Source organism: Asparagus officinalis, chromosome 1, assembly GCF_001876935.1.
Source record: "Asparagus officinalis chromosome 1, Aspof.V1, whole genome shotgun sequence".
NCBI classification, from domain to species: domain Eukaryota; kingdom Viridiplantae; phylum Streptophyta; class Magnoliopsida; order Asparagales; family Asparagaceae; genus Asparagus; species Asparagus officinalis.
The window spans coordinates 21,830,189-21,855,563 of record NC_033794.1 but is presented as its reverse complement, the minus strand read 5'-3'; the positions used below and the strand labels follow the sequence as shown (position 1 = coordinate 21,855,563).

The following is a 25,375-nucleotide window of genomic DNA, read 5'->3' as shown; positions in this document are numbered from 1 at the left end:
CTCGCCTGCGGGTTTCCTCAAGCTCGCCTGAAGGTCGCGAGCTCGCCTGCAGCTGCGTCGACCTCACCTGCAGATCTCCGAACTTGCCTTCGGATATCGCCCTCGCCCGCGCCACGCTCGAGCTCGCCTGAGGAGCTCGCCTGAAGCTCCTCGCCTGTGGAGGTTTGGATCCACACCCAAATCCAACAATACAGTCTTAGAGTTAACATATCTGAGGATAGATTTTTGAGGTATTGCAAGTAACTATCGTATTACTCTGAACATGGGGAAAAAGATAATGAACTTAATTATCAAACTCGCAATAGGACCTAAAATCTTTAGATTTTACAAAAGATATTTTCCCCCTATCCGTGTTAAGGCTTATGTTTCTCACAACTTAGGGGCACCCATCCTCCTCATAGAAGATTATCAGCACATTAAGTTTGTTCATAAAGAAATGAATCAATAGTTCAATAAAGATTTAAAATAAATCAGATAGCCATGAGACTGATAAGATTTTCAAACACCTTACAGACAATATTTAAGAGCTCACAATTCTAATCAAATACAATATAAAAGGGTAAGATTTACAAATTTATGTCAAAAAGTGCTGGCTCAATGCATTACAAACATAAAAAACTTCGCTAATTCTTCAAAATTTAGATGTTTTGTCGTAAATTTGTGGCATTAACATTGATATCTAACTAATTCAATTTGTAATTGACTGCACAATCTGAATCAAAATATTTAGTACCCACAAACAACTTGTGGTCTAAATCCTACAACGCGGGAAGAACATGGAGACTGACGATGCTTGAATACAGAATCCAATAACACTCTATCCATAGCTTTAGACCCTCGCCTTCTGAGCAAAGAAAGAACAAACTCCATGAACACCCCATCACAAGGCAACGTGATAGGCCCGTCACTTGGCAATCCAAACTCATCTTCAGACATCTTGAAGAGTTCTACAAAGATAGAACTCTCAAGGTATGATAAGGGAATCGTAAACCTCTTCGTATCTGATGTATATACAATGAAGTAGCCTTTGTTGGATTCAATTTGAGTGTCATTTAGTGCTGACGACACTCTCTTGGCCAAGGCAGACACCTTCTTTGTGAGCTTCTTAGGGTTCATCATCACTAATATCCAGATCAACGGAAAATTTTGAGAGGAAAATGCTTTTGTTTCTAGTTTCTAAGGTTGGGGATGTGATGAGAAAAATAGTGGTGTAGACTGCTACTTATAACGATATAGAGTGGTCCATTGACAAGCTGGAGAGTTGTGTATGCTGTTTAGGAGAGGAAACATTGGCAAATGGCTAGTACTGAAATGATAGCATTTGAGGGAGACATATACCAAAGCATTTCCTTCTCTTGCTCCTTGCAAAGCTGCAACATGCTGGGTCCAGCCAACTGTTTGTACGTTAATTATTTGGAAATTTCTATCTTATTATGGAAATGGGCCGGATTGAAGACAGATCTCGTGGCAAGTGGAATTTTTTCTTTGGAGAGAATTAATGTGTATCGACTATAGGTGGAGGTTGAATGTCAGATAAGTCTATTGATGCAGGTACTTTAATGTGAAGGGTCATCCTAGTGTAACACTGTCTCTCTTGATGTAGTATTTGGCTTAGCAACTGAGTAAATACGGATCTTGCTGCTGATGCATGGTTCCTCCTACAAAGGACCAACCATGTGTACTGGGTTGTTAATTCTAGATGATAAAGAAGGAATTATGATGGTCCACCTTCATGTGACATTGTCTTTCAAAACACACATAAATTTTCTCCGACTCTAATAGATTAACGTCCATATAAACGTAATGGATATATAATTAATATGATACTACAGTTTCTTTTACGAAATCATTGTCCGAAGACGAGAATGTGATCCTAAATTGTGTTCATGACAGACAACAACGGGTTTTTAGTGACTAGAAAAGCAAGATTATCTAATAGGAATTTCATCAAACAGGTAATAAACATAGAAAGAGGGAGACAAGAGAAACGTAGGTAGACATAGCCAATGACATACCAAAGTTTGCTTCAGATCTTTGAATATTTGGGCCTACTCTCAATTTCATTGTGGAAGAAGTGGAAGGGCGATATCGGAAGTTGGTAATGGCACGTATAGAAATTTGAACTTAGGTTCCAGGTCCTGAATCAAGCCCTCCCCGGAATTGTTTTTGCAAAGTCATATCCTGTTAGGGCTTAAAAGAACCGAGAAATTAATATGAAAAGTCAATAGAATTGAACCAGAAAATTGGAAGTAAAATAAACTAAGGGCCCGTTTGGATAATGGAAGTATTAGAAGTAAGAAGTAGGTTATAGAAGTAACTTTCAAAGCTATGAAGTAGGAAGTAGTGGAAATAGCATTTTTTTTTGTTTGTTTCATATATTTTTAGAAGTAATAGAAGTAAAACTTCTTCCTCTTCATTTACTTTTTTGTTTGGATAACATTTGAAAATATTACTATGAAGTAATTTTATCAATGAAAAGTTGTTAGAAGTAACTAATAAAGGAAATATTAATAAAAATTTTATTTATGTCCTAATTAATATGCATTTCAACTACTTCCGAGCTACTTCTGAGTATTGAGGATTGGAAAAATATTTTGGAAGTAAGGATGACACGTAGGTGCCACATAAGCATTTAGGGAAGTATTAGAAGTAAGTTTTTCAGAGAACCAAACACACTTTTTTGCATGGAAATAGCAGAAATAGCTTTTACTTCTTTTACTTCAGCTCCTTCACAATTACTTCTGTGCAAACAAACAGGCCCTAAATGGAAATCAAACAAGAAAAATTTAAGGGTTTTTTCGACATTAGTTCCTTAAATATTTCATTATTTTGAAATTAGTCCCTCACATCATTGAAATTGCTCTTAGGTCATCAAATTCTTAAGTTATTTTAAAATTAGTCCCTAAATCACAGTTGCTATTGCTTGCCCCAGTTCTCATAATTTGTTTCAAATTAATTCCTTGAATTGCTACTTAGTTATGATTTGTTTTGTTTTTTTCTTTTCCTCCTAATATCACTGCCCTGATCAAACATATAACAATTTTGCAATAATAACCAGAGGTTTATTGTTTGTAATATTTTTTGGGTAAATTACAAGAAACTCTTTCATCTATACCATGTTTTTCAAACCATTTTTTTTTATAGCCAGCCAGGAATCAAACCCAAGACCGTGGGAGCCATATTAGAACCTTCCAACCACCCTGATCACCCACGACAGTTTTGTCGAACCAATTGAACTAAGAGAATTATGTAAATCATTAGTTTTTACATAGATTTGTTGTGCTTGCTTAGCGAGGTTTACTCATAGTTTGTCAGGTCATGAAGCACACTCTTGAAATTTATTACCAGTCTGATTACACCAATTATGCAATCTATTGATCGAAACTACAAAATGCATTCGTTTGGAAGTGTCTCCTCGACTGTACAAATGACAAATAGTTTGATAATTTTACTATGTACTTAGAACAATTTCACATTATCAAAGATTTAAAAGCATTGTACTTAGTTGTAAGCAGTCAATACTATTTGTCTATAGGCAATCTATGTAGTTCCAATGTGCTTAGTAAAACAGAAGATAAGATTCGAAGAAAGATGTCTGGATTTTGTAAAAAGTCTCTTGTTCTAGGCAATACTCAAAACGCAGGGTCTAGCCAACTGCTTCAAAGGAAAATGTTTAACATTATCCTTTTTCTTCCTAACTTTCTTATACATCTTATATAGAATACTTTCTCGTCATAAAGAGTCAGAGACTGTGAGTTATTTATCCATGTGGAGTTTGTCATGAGAAATTGGTGGTCGACTCTGCAAATACGAGGGTCGTTTCAATGAAACTGGAGGGAAGGAGACTGAAGACGGTCCATTTATGAGGAGGAAGCAATAACACGAAGCAAGTTATTTATAAGGGGAAACATAAGGTTATCCTATATATACATAGACTTTAATTTGGAGAACCATCCTAGAGAGCAATTTGCCTCTCTTGGTTGGTGCTTTTATTTAGTAACTGAATCCGTTTATTGGATTAGAAGATTAAATGCAGACCTTATTTCCCAGGCATATGCAATACAATGTCCCTTTGACTCGGCTTCTACAAGCAATTTGCCATTAGATTGAAATCTTATCCAAAACAAACAAAATTTTAGCCTTTGATCTATAACAAAATGACGTAGGTATCGATACCAGCATCGATGCTAGCATCGATGCTGGTATCAATGTCCAATCAAAAATCTGTCTCCACAGATGTCTTCGTCTCATCGAGATAGGCGATTTTCATATATTATACGTTAAATTTCGCCTTCCGGATTGAGAGATATCGTCGTTTCTTTACGACCAACCATCTTGAATATATTTTGTTTTCATATTTAATTTTTTTATTTTCTCCGGCTTCTACAAGCTACTCGGCCGTATTTGAATTCTCTAGGATGAGTCACCTAAGAGATAGAGAATTCAAATTGTTACATGGTCCCTTTGACTTGATGATATTGTCATTTTCGATTTGATAATTTAGTATGCTTTGATGTGATGGTTAAGTTTATTTAGCAAGCGCTACACAACTTGAAACATTGGGTTGCTAAATTTCATTTAGGAAAATGATAGATGTCTAGATAGAATCCAGTATGCTCATTATGACGAGTTAATTTATTATGCATTCCCGTGAAACTATTAAATTCCTGCCGGCAGATGGTTTTAAAAATATTTTTAAAAATTTACTTTCTTATAAAAATAAAATATTTTGATGTTTCAAAATGTTTTTTTATTTATGTTCATGGGAATTACAAATTTAGGCATGAGAAAATAGGTGAGTTGTCCTTCTTAAAAGAGTTGCCTAAAAGAAATAATACTGGCAGGGAGTGAATGTAAGATATTATTTAATCTCATATTATGGAAGAGCTTTTATGAACAGTTGGTCGGATAGGGATTTGATTGTTAAATTAAAATTATTAATTTGATTAATAATTGGTTCTCGATATGGGACCCAATTGGTCTCACTAATGTCATTAGAAGAGGTATACATACAATGCAATTATATTTCTATCCTTAATTGTTATGGATAAAGTTTTTGAACAAATCTATTCTATCTTTAATTGTTATGGATAGAGTTCTAAATAGTTATGAATTGTTTAAAGTTAAAATATCTAAGACTAGTGTAATCCTATAAATAGGGTTCATATGTAGCCTTATGAGAGGAGATAGATGAGATTGAAAATCTTATGAAGATAATATGAAGAAATAGATTTTTGAGAACCTATCTCTCAGTATTGCTCCTCTACGGTGACAGGTGGATTTCAATTGGAGGTTTTTTCTCTTGAGGAAGCTATTTCGGATTGATCTCGGAACAGATTATTGTAGAAACTCAGAAAGCGTTTCAGGAATTCTTCTAGTTTTTAATCAATTTTGATTAATAGTCATGATATGTTTTTTTCGCGGCGTTGTATGTCATGATTCCAACAGATGGTATCAGAGCGGGTTTAGAATCTAATCTGTAATAATTTAATTGGATTAAATTAAAAAATTTTGATTGAAAATTTTGGGTACTGTTCATCGGCTGAGAATATTGTTCATTTCAGGCAGTACTATTTATCTTCTGGGAACACTGATCATCAGCCGGGAACGCTGTTCATCTATAGTGGTTACTGTTCATCGGGTTACTATTCATCTCAGTTTAATTTGTTAAACTGAAATTAATTAGAGTAAATTACAAGTTTGATTAGATCAAAATATGGTGTTGTTGTTCAAGGGTTATGATTATTTGATTGGATTAAATTAAATTTTGATTAGGATCAAAATTAGGGGTCGGCACTGTTCATCGGCGAATACTGTTCATGGGTTATTGTTTATCCGAGAAATTTTTTTTATTTTTTGATAGAGATCAATTGAAGTTTTTGATATGATCATGATTATGGTTCTTTGATTAGATAATGTATTTTGGTTATTTTAATTTGATTAAATGTGACCTAGTTGAGATTTGATCTCATTAAAAAAAAGGCAACACCAGCGAGTTGGACCGTCGGAGATCGGCTAAGGGTGGCGGCGGGTCATCCCACAACCCTACCCAAACCCTAGATCTTCTTTGAAGAAGATGAACTCTTATTGGGTTTATTTTCATTAAGGGTTATGAACCCAAACCCATTAAGATTTAAATTTTAGTTGAACGGGTCTGACCCGCAAACAGAACCAGACCCGAACCCTATTAGATTTGAATTTTATTATAAAATTAATTTGAGATCCCTGATTGACCCAGAAACTATTCTGAAATCCATCAGATTCTCAAATGCGTTATAAAATTAGTTATAACTCCCTGATAAACCCAGAAACTGTTTTGAAGTCCACCAGTATAGATGAATAACTGTAAAATTAGTTACAGACCATTGTTTGATCCAGAAATTGTTCTGAGTCTACTAGTATATATTAATTTTGATGAGAAATTAGCTTCACCCTCCTGATTGATTTTGAAATTGTTTTAAGATCCATCTGAATATATAGACTAATTTTTGATTAGTCCCTAGCAGTTGTAGAAATTATTCTAAAGTCCATATGCATGTATAGTTTAGTTTCTTTTATTGAAAAGATTATCTAACTCTTAGTAAATTGTTAGAAATGATATTGTATCATGTATATTTCTGAAATATTATTTGTATTATACTTGTGATATGATCATGTTGATTTTAAATTGTTTAAATTCAATAATTCATGTGATTAAAGTAATACATGAAAAATTACTATAAATGTCCAGAATTGTTCTAAATTTCCTTTATTAAATAAAACAGTTTAGAATTTATTAGAAATTGATAGTTTTTATTTTCTCTCAGGTATAATAAATAACAAAAGTTGTATAGAAGTGTAGATAGATTAATTTTTTTTAAGAAATATAAATCTAAAGGTCTTCCATCATAGAGATATAACTTGGATAATAAATTTTTAGCTTATTTGATTCCACAAAGGATAGGATTTGTTAAAATTTATTATCTAGTTATATCTCGCATAAGGATGCCAAGTATTTTATGTATAATGGGACCACTAGACTAAAATAGGTAGTGCAACCCGTTTTATATAAAATAGCTGGATTGATGGGTTAACACTTCATTGATGTCTTGGGGTGCTCGCTAAAATAATGGGTCACATCTTACATCAAAGACCAAAATTTAAAGGAAAATCGTTAATTGTTAATGATTGAATAGATGATTCTACCTTGTTTAATTATATTCGATCTTAAAAATCTGGAGGTATATAATTAAACTTGGATTTCCTGTTCACATTTAAATAAATGAGAGAAATGTTAAATGTGAAATCATTACTTAAAATATCCCTGGTAATGATTGTGCAATAATAAAATAATAACTTGAAATATTTGTGTTATTATATTCTGCTTATACATGATGACTAAATTTTGTCATTTTGATCTGTTACTGAATGATTATAAATTAGATAGCCCGAACTATTGAATTGGAAAAGAAATCTATTTAATTTTCAAATACTGAATGTTTGGCCTATGATTGTCTAAGGTGACATACCCGCTTCACCAGATGTAACTGATGATAAAGATCATCAGTCATAATCCTTCTTAAAGATAATAATGATAAAAGTAATGTTCATAAGATGAAAACATATATATATTTTCATAAGATGTTTTAATACATATTGACAAATTAGATTTGTTGGAAGTTAAGATCGAAATCAAATGGTGATGTGATATTTACTTCCTAATCTCACTCATTGTTCAATTTAACTATCACTATATTAGAATTGAACAACTTGTTAAAGAAAAAGTGAAAAGAATATGATTAAGCAAGTTAAATCCATAATGATGGATATCGAACTGGATTGTCTAGTTTTAAGAAAAGAAAATTTTCTTAAGAGGGAAATCTGAAAAGTAAAATAGGTTTCTAAACATGAAGCGGGAATTTAAATAATGAAAGTCATTAGAAAAGAAAATTGTAAAGGTTGCATTTTGTCACTTAATAAAGAAATGTCTTTTGAAGATAGTTCACTCATTGATTAGTACAGTCTACTAATGTGAATGATTTTTATATATGATGTATTCATTCTAGTTTATCTTTACATACTTACAAATTTGTAGTAAGAGTACATTAAAAGATTAACTTTGACAATGAAAATAAAAGCCCTAGTTTCAGCATTATAAATAAAAATAATAATGATAAGAAATTTATTTTTGTTTTGAGTGAAAGGCATGAAATGAAACTTAAAGATTGTCTTAATGTTTCTTAAAGTTAGAAGAAATTTGATTTCCATTTTCTAAATTTTATAGTAGTGATTATTTATTTTCTTGTAAAATAGAATTTCTATTAAAAGTTTAGAAATTGCTTTGTTGATAATTATGAAATTAAAACCGTTTATTTTTCATGATTGTCACCCTTAACTCTTTTGTAATGTTATTGAAATTGATAAATCTCTTAAAATATAGATTGGATCAAGGTAATCCAACTTATCTTTGGCACAAAAATATTAGGTCATATTAATGTTGATAAGATCAATAAATTGATAAAGGATAGTCCTTTGAATTTTCTAAATTGGAATATTTCTTAACTTGTAAATATTGTCTAAGAGACATATGACCAAACTATTTTTCTAGAATAGTGCTAAAGCTCTTGCATACTCTTGACTTCATACATTCAGATGTATATAATTATTTAAATGTTAAAGCAATAGTTAAATATTCTTATTTTATAGCATTCATATATGATGCAATTATATATTGATGTATTTATGCGATTGCATCATAAATTAGAATGTTATTGAAGTTAAAGAGGAGTTTGATAAAAGTATCAAAGTCATCTGATTTGATCCAGATGGCAAGTTCCTATTCTTAGGAGTTTAAGAGATTTATGAACAAAATGGAATTGTTAGTACTAATTTATCACTCCTAATTATTTGTCTGAAAGATGGAACGAAATCTTATTCGATATGGTTAGGTTTATACTGGGCATTTACCTGTTCTTATTTTCTAATAGGTTATGCATTGGAGATTGCATATTATTTATTATGTAGAATTCCTGCCAAATCTTTTTCTTTCACTCCATATTAGACATGGATATGAAGAAAATTAAGTGTATGACGCTTGAAGATCTGGAGTTGTCATATTCTCATGAGAGAATAAAATATGAACAAAATGGGAGTCTAAGGTAAATGACATCCTACTAGTAGGTTATCCTAAAGAAAGTTCTAGGTATTATATTGATAATCCTAGTGTAGTTTTCAGACAATAATTATTACTAGAAATGTGTTCTTTTATAAAGTCAAGCTTGATGATTAGGATTTATATAACTCAAGAAGAAAATTTGTTTTCTTTAGTGGGAGAGTTATTTAATCCAGTGGGAGAAACTTCAAATGAGTTGAAGATTGTATAAATTTAGTGGGAGCTTTAAGTAATAAAGTAAATGGAGATTTACTTACTAAATTTATTGTTGAATACACTGATTACAATTAGGAGATCAAACAGGATTTTCATCCACCTGTATAGTACAGTAGCCTTGTTAAAATATATTTGATGAAAAGTAACAAGGAGAATAAAAATCCTAAAACTTACACAAAAGTCATGTTGGACATGATTTCATGTAAGAGACCTGATATCATATTTGATGACAAACGGGTATTAATTATTGAAGAATCTTTTCCTCTAATTGTAATATTATAGTTCATAAGGATCCATTTAGTCATTTCAACGTGTTATGAATATAAGATATCAATAAATGGATTTTAAAATAACCTTCTTGAATGGATATCTTTAAGAAGATATTTACATATTATAGAATCAAGTATGTAAAATTCAAGAAGATAAAATTGATTAATTGAATCAATTAAAGTTATGAACTTAATCAATCAAACATTCATTTTGATGAAATGATTGATCATATATATCCTTAAAAAGAAATAATGTGTGTATAAGGAATAATAAAGTAAGTCCATTATATTCCTATCATTACATGTTGATGACACATTGCTCATTAAGAATGATATTTTAATGTCATGATTAAGTATGCTTTAGTTCTTTATGAAGGATTTTCTTTTGACATTCTATATCGTAGATCTTAAACTCTATATAGATAGAGAAATAGATATATATAGAATTGTCACAATCTGCTTATATGGATAAGATCCATAAAAGATTCAACTTAACAAGATTCCAAGAAAGGAATGGTTCCTATAAGACATAAACAATCACTCTTTAAGAAAATGTGTCCCAAAAAGGTTGTTATTGATCTTGTAAGTAGTTTTCAATCCAATCCTAATAATAGAAAGTTTGTTTCGGGTTATATTTATATCATTAATAATAATAGCAGAATATGTAGTGCCATGTTAAATCATTAAAAGAAGGAATATGGATTAATGAGTTATTCCATAAGCTTAATATTATTTCTTGTAATAATTTTCTTTCTCATTATTATTTGATAGTAATGGAGATGTTGCAAGAAGCTTAGAAAGAAAAATTATCTTATTAAAGGTTAATAAGAAGAAACATGTTATGGTTTAATAGATGGCTGAGCAGATAACATTTAATGTCCTTTTATAGACCATTGTCTTAAAATATTTTTGACAGATGGGAGTAAGGATTACATCTGATTGGATGTTAGAGCAAGTGGGAGATTGCTGGAATAGTAATAATAAATTGCCCTTGTACATCCAATACAAATTATGTAATAATATTGTAATGTTAATAAATTTAATTGTTGCACATAATTTGGGTATTATTTATATAATTGTTATATATATCCTTAGAAGTTATTTTGTTAGATCATCCATTGTGATGGTCACTTGCTTGGAGATATGATATAACTTAGAAATTTCTTAAATTTGTGCTTAACCTATAACTAGTAAATGATAACTTTGTTATAACAGGTTATCATGCATGACACCGATATATGAGATATGGTGGTGGGTCTCAACCATCGGGAATGGAGATTCTCTGGGTGTATATCATAAGCACGCATTATGATGTGTGTAGTACTAGACCGTATTTGAATTCTCTAGGATAAGTCACCTAAGAGATAGAGAATTCAAATTGTTACATGGTTCCTTTGACTTGATGATATTGTCATTTTCGATTTGATAATTTAGTATGCTTTGATGTGATGGTTAACCTTGTTTAGCAAGCGCTACACAACCTGAAACATTGGATTGCTAAATTTTATTTAGAAAAATGATGGATGTCTAGATAGGATCTAGTATGCTCATTATGATGAGTTAATTTATTATGCATTCCCGTGAAGCTATTAAATTCCTGCCCGCATGTGGTTTTGAAAATATTTTTAAAAATTTACTTTCTTATAAAAATAAAATATTTTGATGTTTCAATATATTTTTTTTATTTATGTTCATGGGAATTGCAAATTTAGGGATGAGCAAATAGGTGAGTTGTCCTGCTTAAAAGAGTTGTCTAAAATAAATGATACTGGAAGGGAGTGAATGTAAGATATTATTTAATCCCCATATTATGGAAAAGCTTTTATGAACAGTTGGTTGGATAGGGATTTGATTAATAATTGGTTCTCGATACGGGACCCAATTGATCTCACTAATGTCATTAGAAGAGGTATACATACGATGCAATTCTATTTCTATCCTTAATTATTATGGATAAAGTTTTTGAACAAATCTATTCTATCTTTAATTGTTTTGGATAGACTTCTAAATAATTATGAATTGTTTAAAGTTAAAATCTCTAAGACTAGTGTAATCCTATAAATAGGGTTCATATGTAGCCTTATGAGAGGAGATAAATGAGATTGAAAATCTTATGAAGATAATATGAAGAAATAGATTTTTGAGAATCTATCTCTCAGTATTGCTCCTCTACGGTGACGGGTGGATTTCAATTGGAGGTTTTTTCTCTTGATGAAGCTATTTCGGATTGATCTCGGGACAGATTATTGTAGAAACTCGGAAAGCGTTTCAGGTATTCTTCTAGTTTTTAATCAATTTTGATTAATAGCCATGATATGTTTTTTCCGCTGCGTTGTATGTCATTATTCCAACAATTGTTAGAATCATGACATACAACGCAGTGGAAATAACATATCATGACTATTAATCAAAATTGATTAAAAACTAGATAATACCTGAAACGCTTTCCGAGTTTCTATAATAATCTGTCCCGAGATCAATTTGAAATAGTTTCCTCAAGAGAAAAAGCCTCCAATTGAATTCCACCCGTCACCGTAGAGGAGCAATACTGAGAGATAGGTTCTCAAAAATCTATTTCTTCATATTATCTTCATAAGATTTTCAATCTCTTCTCATAAGGCTACATATGAACCTTATTTATAGGATTACACTAGTCTTAGAGATTTTAACTTTAAACAATTCATAATTACTTAGAACTCTATCCATAACAATTAAAGATAGAATAGATTTGTTCAAAAACTTTATCCATAACAATTAAGGATAGAAATAGGATTGTATTGTATGTATACCTCTTCTAATGACATTAGTGAGACCAATTAGGTCCCATATCGAGAACCAATTATTAATCAAATTAATAATTTTAATTTAACAATCAACTCCCTATCAGACCAACTGTTCATAAAAGCTCTTCCATAATATGAGATTAAATAATATCTTACATTCACTCCCTTCTAGTATCATTTATTTTAGATAACTTTTTTTAAGCAGGACAACTCATCTATTTGCTCATGCCTAAATTTGTAATTCCCATGAACATAAATAAAAATTATTTTGAAACATCAAAATATTTTATTTTTAAAAGAAAGTAAATTTTTAAAAATATTTTCAAAACCACCTGCCGGCAGGAATTTAATAGCTTCATGGGAATGCATAATAAATTAACTCATCATAATGAGCATACTGGATCCTATCTAGACATCCATCATTTTTCTAAATGAAATTTAGCAACCCAATGTTTCAGGTTGTGTAGCGCTTACTAAACAAGCTTAACCGTCACGTCAAAGCATACTAAATTATTAAATCGAAAATGACAATATCATCAAGTCAAAGGACCATGTAACAATTTGAATTCTCTATCTCTTAAGTGACTCATCCTAGAGAATTCAAATACGGTCTAGTGCTACACACATTATAACGCGTGCTTATGACATACACCCGGAGAATCTCCATTCCCGATGGTTGAGACCCACCACCATATCACATATATCGGTGTCATGCATAATAACCTGTTATAATAAAGTTATCATTTACTAGTTATAGGTTAAGCACAAATTTAAGAAATTTCTAAGTTAGATCATATCTCCAAGCAAGTGACCATCACAGTGCATGATCTAACAAAATAACTTCTAAGGATATATATAACAATTATATAAATAATACCCAAATTATGTGCAACAATTAAATTTATTAACATTACAATATTATTACATAATATGTATTGAATGTTCAAGGGTAAGTTATTATTACTATTCTAGCAATCTCCCACTTGCCCTAACATCCAATCAGATGTAATCCTTACTCCCATCTGTCAAAAACATTTTAAGACAATGGTCTATAAAAGGACATTAAATGTTATCTGCTTAGCCATCTATTAAACCATAACATATTTTTTCTTATTAACCTTTAATAAGATAATTTTTCTTTCTAAGCTTCTTGCAACAGCTCCATTACTATCAAATAATAATGAGAAAGAATAATATTACAAGAAATAATATTAAGCTTATGGAGTAACTCATTAATCCATATTCCTTCTTTTAATGATTTAGCATGGCACTACATATTCTGCTATTATTATTGAAGATATAAATATAACCCGAAACAGACTTTCTATTATTAGGATTGGATTGAAAACTACCTACAAGATCAATAGCAACCTTTTTAGGGCACATTTCCTTAAAGAGTGATTGTTTAGGAACCATTCCTTTCTTGGAATCTTGTTAAGTTGAATCTTTTATGGATCTTATCCATATAAGTAGCTTGTGACAATTCTATATATCTATTTCTCTATCTATATAGAGTTTAAGATCTACGATATAGAATGTCAAAAGAAATTCTTCATAAAGAACTAAATCATACTTTTAATCATGACATTAAAATATCATTCTTAATGAGCAATATGTCATCAACATGCAATGATAGGAATATAATGGACTTACTTTATCGTTCTTTATACACATATTATTTCTTTTTAAGGATATGATCAATCATTTCAACAAAATGAATGTTTGATTGATTAAGTTCATAACTTTAATTGATTCAATTAATCAATTTTATCTTCTTGAATTTTACATACTTGATTCTATAATATGTAAATATCTTCTTAAAGATATCCATTCAAGAAGGTTATTTTAAAATCCATTTATTGATATCTTATATTCATAACACGTTGAAAATGACTAAATGGATTCTTATGGACTATAATATTACAAATAGAAAAAAAGATTCTTCAATAATTAATATCCGTTTGTCATCAAATGTGACATCAGGTCTCTTACATGAAATCATGTCCAACATGACTTTTGTGTAAGTTTTAGGATTTTTATTCTCCTTGTTACTTTTCATCAAATACATTTTAACAAGGTTACTGTACTATACGGTTGATGAAAATCCTATATGATCTCCTAATTGTAATCAGTGTATTCAATAATAAATTTAGTATGTAAATCTACATTTACTATATTACTTAAAGCTCCCACTAAATTTATACAATCTTCAACTCATTTGAAGTTTCTTCCACTAGATTAAATAACTCACCCACTAAAGAAAACAAATTTTCTTCTTGAGTTATATAAATCCTAATCATCAAGCTTGACTTTATAAAAGAACACATTTCTAGTAATAATTATTGTCTGAAAACTACACTAGGTTTATCAATATAATACCTAGTACTTTCTTTAGGATAACCTACTAGTACGATGTTATTTACTTTAGACTCCCATTTTGTCCATATTTAATTCTCTCATGAGAATATGACAACTCCAGATCTTCAAGCGTTATACACTTAATTTTCTTCATATCCGTGTCTAATATGGAGTGAAAGAAAAAGATTTGGCAGGAATTCTACATAATAAATAATATGCAATCTCCAATGCATAACCTATTAGAAAATAAGAACATGTAAATGCCCAGTATAAACCTAACCATATCGAATAAGGTTTAGTTCCATCTTTCAGACAAATAATTAGGAGTGATAAATTAATAGATGTCAAAGTACTAACTATTCCATTTTGTTCATAAATCTCTTAAACTCCTAAGAATAGGAACTTGCCATCTGGATCAAATCAGATGACTTTGATACTTTTGTCAAACTCCTCTTTAACTTCAATAACATTCTAATTTATGATGCAATCGCATAAATACATCAATATATAATTACATCATATATGAATGCTATAAAATAAGAATATTTAACTATTGCTTAACATTTAAAGAATTATATACATCTGAATGTATGAAGTCAAGAGTACGCAAGAGCTTTAGCACTATTCTAGAAAAATAGTTTGGTCATATGTCTCTTAGACAATATTTACAAGTTGAGAAATATTCCAATTTAGAAAATTCAAAGGACTATTCTTTATCAATTTATTGATCTTATCAACATTAACATGACCTAATATTTTTGTGCCAAAGATAAGTTGGATTACCTTGATCCAATCTATATATTAAGAGATTTATCAATTCCAATAACATTACATATGAGTTAAGCGTGGCGATCATGAAAAATAAACGGTTTTAATTTCATAATTATCAACAAAGCAATTTCTAAACTTTTAATAGAAATTCTATTTTACAAGAAAATAGAAAATCACTACAAAAAATTTACAAAATAGAAATCAAATTTCTTCTAACTTTAAGAAACATTAAGACAATCTTTAAGTTTCATTTCATGCCCTCCACTCAAAACAGAAACAAATTTCTTATTATTATTATTTTTATTTACAATGCTAAAACTATGGCTTTTATTTTCATTGTCAAAGTTAATCTTTTCATGTACTCTTACAACAAATTTGTAAGTATGTAAAGATAAACTAGAATGAATACATCATATAAAAAAATCATTCACATTAGTAGACTCTACTAATCAATGGGTGAACTATCTGCAAAAGATATTTTTTTATTAAGTGACATAATGCAACCTTTACAATTTTCTTTTCTAATGACTTTCATTATTTAAATTTTCGCTTCATGTTTAGAAACCTATTTTACTTTTCAGATTTCTCTCTTAAGAAAATTTTCTTTTCTTAAAACTGGACAATCCAGTTCGATATCCATCATTATGGATTAAACCTGTTTAATAATATTCTTTTTCCTCTTTTTCTTTAACAACTTGTTCAATTCTAATAAAGCGATAGTTAAAATAAACAAGGAGTGAGATTAGGAAGTAAATATCACATCAACGTTTGATTTTGATCTTAACTTCCAACAAATCTAATTTGTCAATATATATCAAAACATCTTATGAAAATATATATCTATTTTCATCTTATGAACATTACTTTATCATTATTATCTTTAAGCAGGATTATGACTGATGATCTTTATCATAGTTACATCTGGTTAAGCAGGTATGTCACCTTAGACAATCATAGGCTAAACATTCAGCATTTGAAAATTAAATAGATTTCTTTTCCAATTCAATAGTTCAGGCTATCTAATTTATAATCATTCAATAACATATCAAAATGACAAAATTTAGTCATCATGTATAAGCAGAATATAATAACACAAATATTTTAAGTTATTATTTTATTATTGCACAATCATTACCAGGGATATTTTAAGTAATGATTTCACATTTAATATTTCTCGCATTTATTTAAATGTGAATAGGAAATCCAAGTTTAATTATATACCTCTAGATTTTCAAGATCGAATATAATTAAACAAGGTAGAATCATCTATTTAATCATTAATAATTAACGATTTTCCTTTAAATTTTGGTCTTTGATGTAAGATGTGCCCCACTATTTTAGCGAGCACCCCAAGACATCAATGGAGTGTTAACCCATCAATCCAGCTATTTTATATAAAACAGGTGGCACTACCTATTTTAATCTAGTGGTCCCATTATACACAAAATACTTGGCATCCTTATGTGAGATATAACTAGATAATAAATTTTAACAAACCATATCCTTTGTGGCATCAGACAAGCTAAAAATTTATTATCCAAGTTATATCTCTATAATAGAAGACATTTAGATTTATATTTCTTAAAAAATTAATCTATCTACACTTCTATACAACTTTTGTTATTTACTATAACTGAGAGAAAAGAACAACAGTACGTCAATTTCTGATAAATTCTAAACTATTTTATTTAATAAAGGAAATTTAGAACAATTCTGGACCTTATAGTAATTTTTCATGTATTACTTTAATCATATGAATTATTGAATTTAAACAATTTAAAATCAACATGATCATATCACAAGTATAATACAAACAATATTTCAGAAATATACATGATACAATATCATTTCTAACAATTTACTAAGAGTTAGATAATCTTTTCAATAAAAGAAACTAAACTATACATGCATATGGACTTTAGAACAATTTCTACAACTGCTAGGGACTAATCAAAATTAGTCTATATATTCAGATTGATCTTAAAACTGCTAGGGACTAATCAAAATTAGTCTATATATTCAGATTGATCTTAAAAATAGTTTCAAAATCAATCAGGGTGCTGAAACTAATTTCACATCAAATTTAATATACTAGTAGACTCAGAACAATTTCTGGATCAAACAGGGGTCTGTAACTAATTTTACAGTTATTCATCAATACTGGTGGACTTCAAAACAGTTTCTGAATCAAATAGGGGTCTGATAATAATTTTACAGCAATTCATCAATACTCACGAACTTCAGAACAGTTTCTGGTTTTATCAGGGAGCTATAACTAATTTTATAGTGCATTTGAGAATCTGATGGATTTCAGAACAGTTTCTGGGTCAATCAGGGATCTCAAATTAATTTTACAATAAAATTCAAATCTTATAGGGTTCGGGTCTGGTTCTGTTTGCGGGTCAGACCCGTTATAATATATCCTATTCATAATAGCATTTTGGGTTTTGGGTTTATATGAAATGGGTCAATACCCATTAGCTCTTATCCTATTTCTTATTGGAATTAGGTTCAAAACCCATTAAGAATTGTAAACCCATTAAATTTCTCCTTCAACCCATGAAGGAAGTTTTTAGGTCTACGATTTTTTTGCTAGGGTTTGGGGCCGCCGCCGCCACCCATGGCCGGTGGCGGGTTGTCTGGCGGGTGGCCAACCACCGTCGGCGATGGCGAATGTTTTTTTTAATAAAGAACCCAATTATATCACATCTAATCAAATTAAATAACTAAAATACTTGATCTAATCAAAGAACCATAATCATGATCATATCAAAAACCTCAATTGATCTCTATCAAAAACAAAGAATTTTTTTTCGCGGATGAACAGTAACCAGCGAACAGTATTCGCCGATGAACAGTGCGGAACTCTAATTTTGATCTTAATCAAAATTTAATTTAATCCAATCAAATAATCATAACCCTTGAACAACAACACCATATTTTGATCTAATCAAACTTTTAATTTAATCTAATTAATTTCAGTTTAACAAATTAAACTGAGATGAATAGTAAACCGATGAACAGCAACCGCGGTAGATGAACAGTGTTCACGGTAATGAACATTGTTTCCAGCCGATGAACAGTGTCGCCGGTAATAAACAGTACTCTCAGCTGATGAATAGTACCCAAATTTTCAATCATAATTTTTTTAATTTAATCCAATTAAATAATTTGAAAATAGATCAAAATAAGATAATTTAATCCGATTAATAATTTAATCCAATTAAATAATTTGAAAATAGATCAAAATAAGATAATTTAATCCGATTAAATTATTACAGATTAGATTCTAAACCCGCTCTGATACCATGATCAAAATAAGATAATTTAATCCGATTAAATTATTACAGATTAGATTCTAAACCCGCTCTGATACCATTGTTAGAATCATGATATACAACGCAGCGGAAATAGCATATCATTACTATTAATCCAAATTGATTAAAAACTAGATAATACCTGAAACGCTTTTGAGTTTCTACAATAATCTGTCCCGAGATCAATCCGAAATAGCTTCCTCAAGAGAAAAAGCCTCCAATTGAAATCCACCCGTTACCGTAGAGGAGCAATACTGAGAGATAGGTTCTCAAAAATCTATTTCTTCATATTATCTTCATAAGATTTTCAATCTCTTCTCATAAGGCTACATATGAACCCTATTTATAGGATTACACTAGTCTTAGAGATTTTAACTTTAAACAATTTATAATTATTTAGAACTCTATCCATAACAATTAAAGAGAGAATAGATTTGTTCAAAAACTTTATCCATAACAATTAAAGATAAAAATAGAATTGCATTGCATGTATACCTCTTCTAATGACATTAGTGAGACCAATTGGGTCCCATATCGAGAACCAATTATTAATCAAATTAATAATTTTAATTTAACAATCAAATCCCTATCCGACCAACTGTTCATAAATGCTCTTCCATAATATGAGATTAAATAATATCTTACATTCACCTCCTTCCAATATCATTCATTTTAAGTAATTTTTTTTAAGCAGGACAACTCACCTATTTGCTCATGCCTAAATTTGTAATTCCCATGAACATAAATAAAAATTATTTTGAAACATCAAAATATTTTATTTTTATAAGAAAGTAAATTTTTAAAAATATTTTCAAAATAACATGCCGGTAGGAATTACTAACTTCATGGGAATGCATAATAAATTAACTCATCATAATGAGCATATTGGATCCTATCTAGATATCCATCATTTTCCTAAATGAAATTTAGCAACCCAATGTTTCAGGTTGTGTAGCGCTTACTAAACAAGCTTAACCGTCATGTCAAAGTATACTAAATTATCAAATAAAAAATGATAATATCATCGAGTCAAAGGACCATGTAACAATTTGAATTCTCTCTCTCTTAGGTGACTCATCCTAGAGAATTCAAATACGGTCTAGTGCTACACACGTCATAATGCGTGCTTATGACATACACCCGGAGAATCTCCATTCCCGATGGTTGAGACCCACCACCATATCACATATATCGTGCTAGATGCCACATGTGCATGGCTATCTCGATCATTCCTGGGTCTCGATTTACAGTCAGCAGGCTTGCCATGGATCTTCCAATACGTCTCCTTATAGTGGCCGAGTTTATGACAGTGATCGCACCAAGGTCTCTCCCCCTTTTTCCGAGTCTCACTTGGGATTGTGTTGTTAGATCCACGAGCAGCAAGAGCAGATGCATCCAGTGTTGATTCCAATGACCCCATCATCACTTTCTTTCTACTTTCTTCGCGTCTGACCTTAGAGAATGCCTCACGAAGGCTTGGTAGAGGTTTTGTGCCTAAGAGACGGCTTCAAACTTGATCTAGGTCTTTATGAAGTCCTAGAAGAAATTTGAATGTTCTCTTCTGCTCTACAATTTTCTTGTACGGTGTTGTATCTTCAGTGCACTTCCATGGAAAGGTTTCAAAGAGATCAAGATGATGCCAGTGCCTGTTGATGGTATTAAAATACCGTGTAACAGACTGGGCTCCTTGGAAAAAGTCGTGTAGAAGTGTTTCGATCTGAAATAACTCTGAGGTGTTTTCGGAGCTTGAGTAAGTCTCTCGTGTTGCGTCCCAAATCTCTTTTGCAGTCCCAAATAACAGAAAATTCTCACCAATGTCATTGTTCATGGAATTGATGAGTCATAACATGATCATATTACTTTCTGTTTTCCATTTCCTGTAGCCAGGATCTGATGTAGCAGGCATAGTTGCCTCACCCGTGAGATAGTCATCTTTGCCCTTTCCACAGATGAACATCATAACTGATTGGAACCACTAACGAAAGTTGTGGCCATTCAGTTTATGACTAGTGATCAGAACAGGCGAAGAATTAGATACACCATGATGTGCGGTCTCCATATTTCCTCCCGATGATGATGTAGTATCTGACGACGTGATGGACATTTGAGAAGATGTCATTCCGTATTTTGTCATCTTAGATACGATCAGAGGTGAAGAGAGGGAAACAAGAGAAGGATTCCGTCGAAAGAATAGGTGGTAGAGAGAATAGGGTGGGCGGTGCTGCTAGGGTTCAGAGAATATGCCCAGATACCATGAAGAAATTGAGAAATTCTTTCTCACTTTTAATTCAGAGGAAAAGATTTACATATATACAACTAACTAGGGAATAAAAATAAGAAAGGAAACTACTTGATTCTGTTCATACAAAATAGGAAAGAATCATGGGAGAGCATCAAGCAGGATCTTCCCTCTAAAACTAAATAAAATACTAACTAGAGCAAATTACAATTAACTCCTAACTTTGAATAACTATTTCAACAAAGACTAAGGATTCTCACCATCTAGTGAGTAGTGATAACTACACTACTTCTACAAAGACTAAGGATTCTCACCATCTAGTGAGTAGTGATAACTACACTACTTCTACACTATAAAAATAGAGAGTGACCCCATGTCAAGCAGGAGGACTTTGCTATGCTCTTTAGGAGAGGAAGCATAGACGTGCTTTAAGTAAATGAGGAAAGATCATTAAAGGAAGATATCTGGATTTGTCGGGGAATTGCTTTTTAAAAGACCAGAGTAAGTGTGTGGATAATAGTGGTGTTACTTCTCTGGTTCTTTGCAACTCTACGACATGTCGGGTCGAGACAAGTGCTTCTTATGGAAGTGCATACATTCATGCTTTGAAACTTCAGACTCCCTTCATTTTCTAACTCTATTATTATTATGGGTTAGTTGCAGATAGACCATTTGTGGTATTATTGTTCTGAACATCCAACCTCTCTAGTTTATTTCTGCAGATAGACCCCAAAAGTGAATCTTTTACTCTTTTACCCTCAAGGGATCTGTTTGTCAAAAAAAAGAACAGTCTTTCTTTCTCTAAGGGTTAAAGAGTCAAAAAAATCATTGAGGGGTTCAATCTACAAAAATAAAACTAGAGGGATAGTAAGTTAAAAAACAGCGATACCAAGGGTGTTATACTCGTAATTAACCCTTATTTCTTTATCATTTTTATCATTTCAAGGTTTGATGAGCCAGTCAACTATAGATCCATATCATGCTTTGCCGATTTCGAAAGCAATCTAAGGAGAAAAAAATGTTTGTGGGCTACGTACTGTGACAAATATGGATACATGAAAGCCATCCTCCTCCATCAAGGGCATGAATATTGAAGTCTACCCTTCTCATCAAGGTTGTAAAAGCATAACTAGTTGCAAAGGTATTCTTCAAACTACACCATAAAATATATAAGAACAATCATGTACTTTCAAGCCAACAAAGATTTAAAATCATTTACAAGCATTCGAGACTGTCTACTTATGGGCAATCTATAAAATTCAAATGTGATTAGTAAAGAGAAGATGAGATTTGAAGAAAGATGTCTTCTTGGCAATAATTTACATGTCAGGTCCAGCCAACTTCTTCAAGGGAAAACATTTAACAATATCCTTTTTCTTCCTAACTTTGTTATCCATCTTGTATAGAAGATTTTCATGTCATCGAGTGTCAGAAAGTAAGTTATAGCTCCATGTGACGTTTGTCATGAGAAACTGGGGGATCGATTCTCGAAACATCAGCGATGTTTCAATGAAACCGGAGGGAAGGAGATTGATGGCAATCTATTTATGAGGAGGGAGCAATAACATGAAGTAATCTATATGTGAGGGAAAACATGAGGTTATGCTATGTATACATAGACCTTAAATTGGAGGGCCATCCCAGAAAGCAATTTGCCTCTCTTGGAAGGTATTTTTTTTATTAATTAAACACATTTATTGGATTAGATGAGTAAATGCAGAACCTCGAATTGGAAGGCCATCCTAGAAAGCAATTTGAGCATGAAATACAACTCTTATATTTGAATTATCGAATATTAAGTAGTTGATTTCCCATTGTCAGTATCACATTCTTCCTATTTTTTGCAATCTGATGGCACCAATTATGCAAATCAAACTAAATTGTGGGGAAAAATGATAGAATGCAAAGTTAAAACAAAACATACTATTTAAACAACACACATTATTATTATTTTTGGATAAAAAATAATGATCTCTATATTATTCAGTGATGGTTCTTTCTAACGGTGCACTGTACAGTGAGAATGATCGTTTAGTGACTTCTTTGTGACTAGACACAGTCTTAGAGTTAACATATCTGAGGATAGATTTTTGAGGTATTGCAAGTAACTATCGTATTACTCTGCACAGTCTTAGAGTTAACATATCTGAGGATAGATTTTTGAGGTATTGCAAGTAACTATCGTATTACTCTGAACATGGGGAAAAAGATAATGAACTTAAATAGATTTTTGAGGTATTGCAAGTAACTATCGTATTACTCTGAACATGGGGAAAAAGATAATGAACTTAAATATCAAACTCGCAATAGGACCTAAAATCTTTAGATTTTACAAAAGATCTTTTTCCCCTATCCATGTTAAGGCTCATGTTTCTCACAACTTAGGGGTGCCCAACCTCCTCATAGAAGATTATCAGCACATTAAGTTTGTTCATAAAGAAATGCATCTATAATAGTTCTATAAAGATTTAAAATAAATCAGATAGCCGTGAGACTGATAAGATTTTCAGACACCTTACAGACAATATTTAAGAGCTCACAATTCTAATCAGATACAATATAAAAGGGTAAGATTTACAAATTTATGCCAAAAAGTGCTCGCTCAATGCATTACGAACATAAAAAACTTCGCTAATCCTTCAAAATTTAGATGTTATGTCTTAAATATGTGGCATTAACATTGATGTCTAACTAATTCAATTTGTAATTGACTGCACAATCTGAATCAAAATATTTAGTACCCACAAACAACTTGTGGTCTAAATCCTACAATGCGGGAAGAACATGGAGACTGACGATGCTTGAATACAGAATCCAATAACACTCTATCCATAGCTTTAGACCCTCGCCTTCTGAGCAAAGAAAGAACAAACTCCATGAACACCCCATCACAAGGCAATGTGATAGGCCCGTCACTTGGCAATCCAAACTCATCTTCAGACATCTTGAAGAGTTCTACAAAGATAGAACTCTCAAGGTATGATAAGGGAATCGTAAACCTCTTCGCATCTGATGTATATACAATGAAGTAGTCTTTGTTGGATTCAATTTGAGTGTCATTTAGTGCTGACGACACTCTCTTGGCCAAGGCAGACACCTTCTTTGTGAGCTTCTTAGGGTTCATCATCACTAATATCCAGATCTACGAACAATTTTGAGAGGAAAATGCTTTTGTTTCTAGTTTCTAAGGTTGGGGATGTGATGAGAAAAACAGCGGTGTAGACTGCCACTTATAACGATATAGAGTGGCCCATTGACAAACTGGAGAGTTGTGTATGCTGTTTAAGAGAGGAAACATTGGCATATGGCTAGTACTGAAATGATAGCATTTGAGGGAGACATATACGGAAGCATTTCCTTCTCTTGCTCCTTGCAAAGCTGCAACATGCTGGGTCCAGCCAACTGTTTGTACGTTAATTATTTGGAAATTTCTATCTGATTGTGGAAATGGGCCAGATTGAAGACAGATCTCGTGGCAAGTGGAATTTTTCTTTGGAGAGAACTAACGTGTATCGACTATAGGTGGAGGTTGAATGTCAGATAAGTCCATTGATGCAGGTACTTTAATGTGAAGGGTCATCCTAGTGTAACACTGTCTCTCTTGATGGAGTATTTGGTTTAGCAACTGAGTAAATATGGATCTTGCTGCTGATGCATGGTTCCTCTTACAAAGGACCAACCATGCGTACTGGGTTGTCAATTCTAGATGATAAAGATGGAATTTTTATGACGGTCCACCTTCATGTGACATTGTCTTTCAAAACACGCATAAATTTTCTCCGACTCTAATAGATTAACGTCCATATAAACGTAATGGATATATAGTTAATATGATACTGCAGTTTCTTTTACGAAATCATTGTCCGAAGACGAGAATGTGATCCTAAATTGTGTTCATGAAAACAGACAATAGCGGGTTTTTAGTGACTAGAAAAGCAAGATTATCTAATAGGAATTTCATCAAACAGGTAATAAACATAGAGAGAGAGAGACAAGAGAAACGTAGGTAGACAAAGCCATTGACATACCAAAGTTTGCTTCAGATCTTTGAATATTTGGGCCTGCTCTCAATTTCATTGTGGAAGAAGTGGAAGGGAGATATCGGAAGTTGGTAATGGCACGTATAGAAATTTGAACTTAGGTTCCAGGTCCTGAATCAAGCCCTCCCCGGAGTTGTTTTTGCAAAGTCATATCCTGTTAGGGCTTAAAAGAACCGAGAAATTAATATGAAAAGTCAATAGGATTGAACCAGAAAATTGGAAGTAAAATAA

General features: G+C 31.6%; 1 long non-coding RNA gene across 1 annotated transcript; it reads right to left on the bottom strand.

Moving 5' to 3' along the window:
* LOC109821199 lies at positions 7-25,375 on the bottom strand. The gene is made up of 3 exons (XR_002241938.1): positions 25,133-25,375; positions 2,016-2,190; positions 7-154 (listed from the first exon to the last, which is right to left on the bottom strand). It is a non-coding gene; the product is annotated as an uncharacterized LOC109821199 (long non-coding RNA).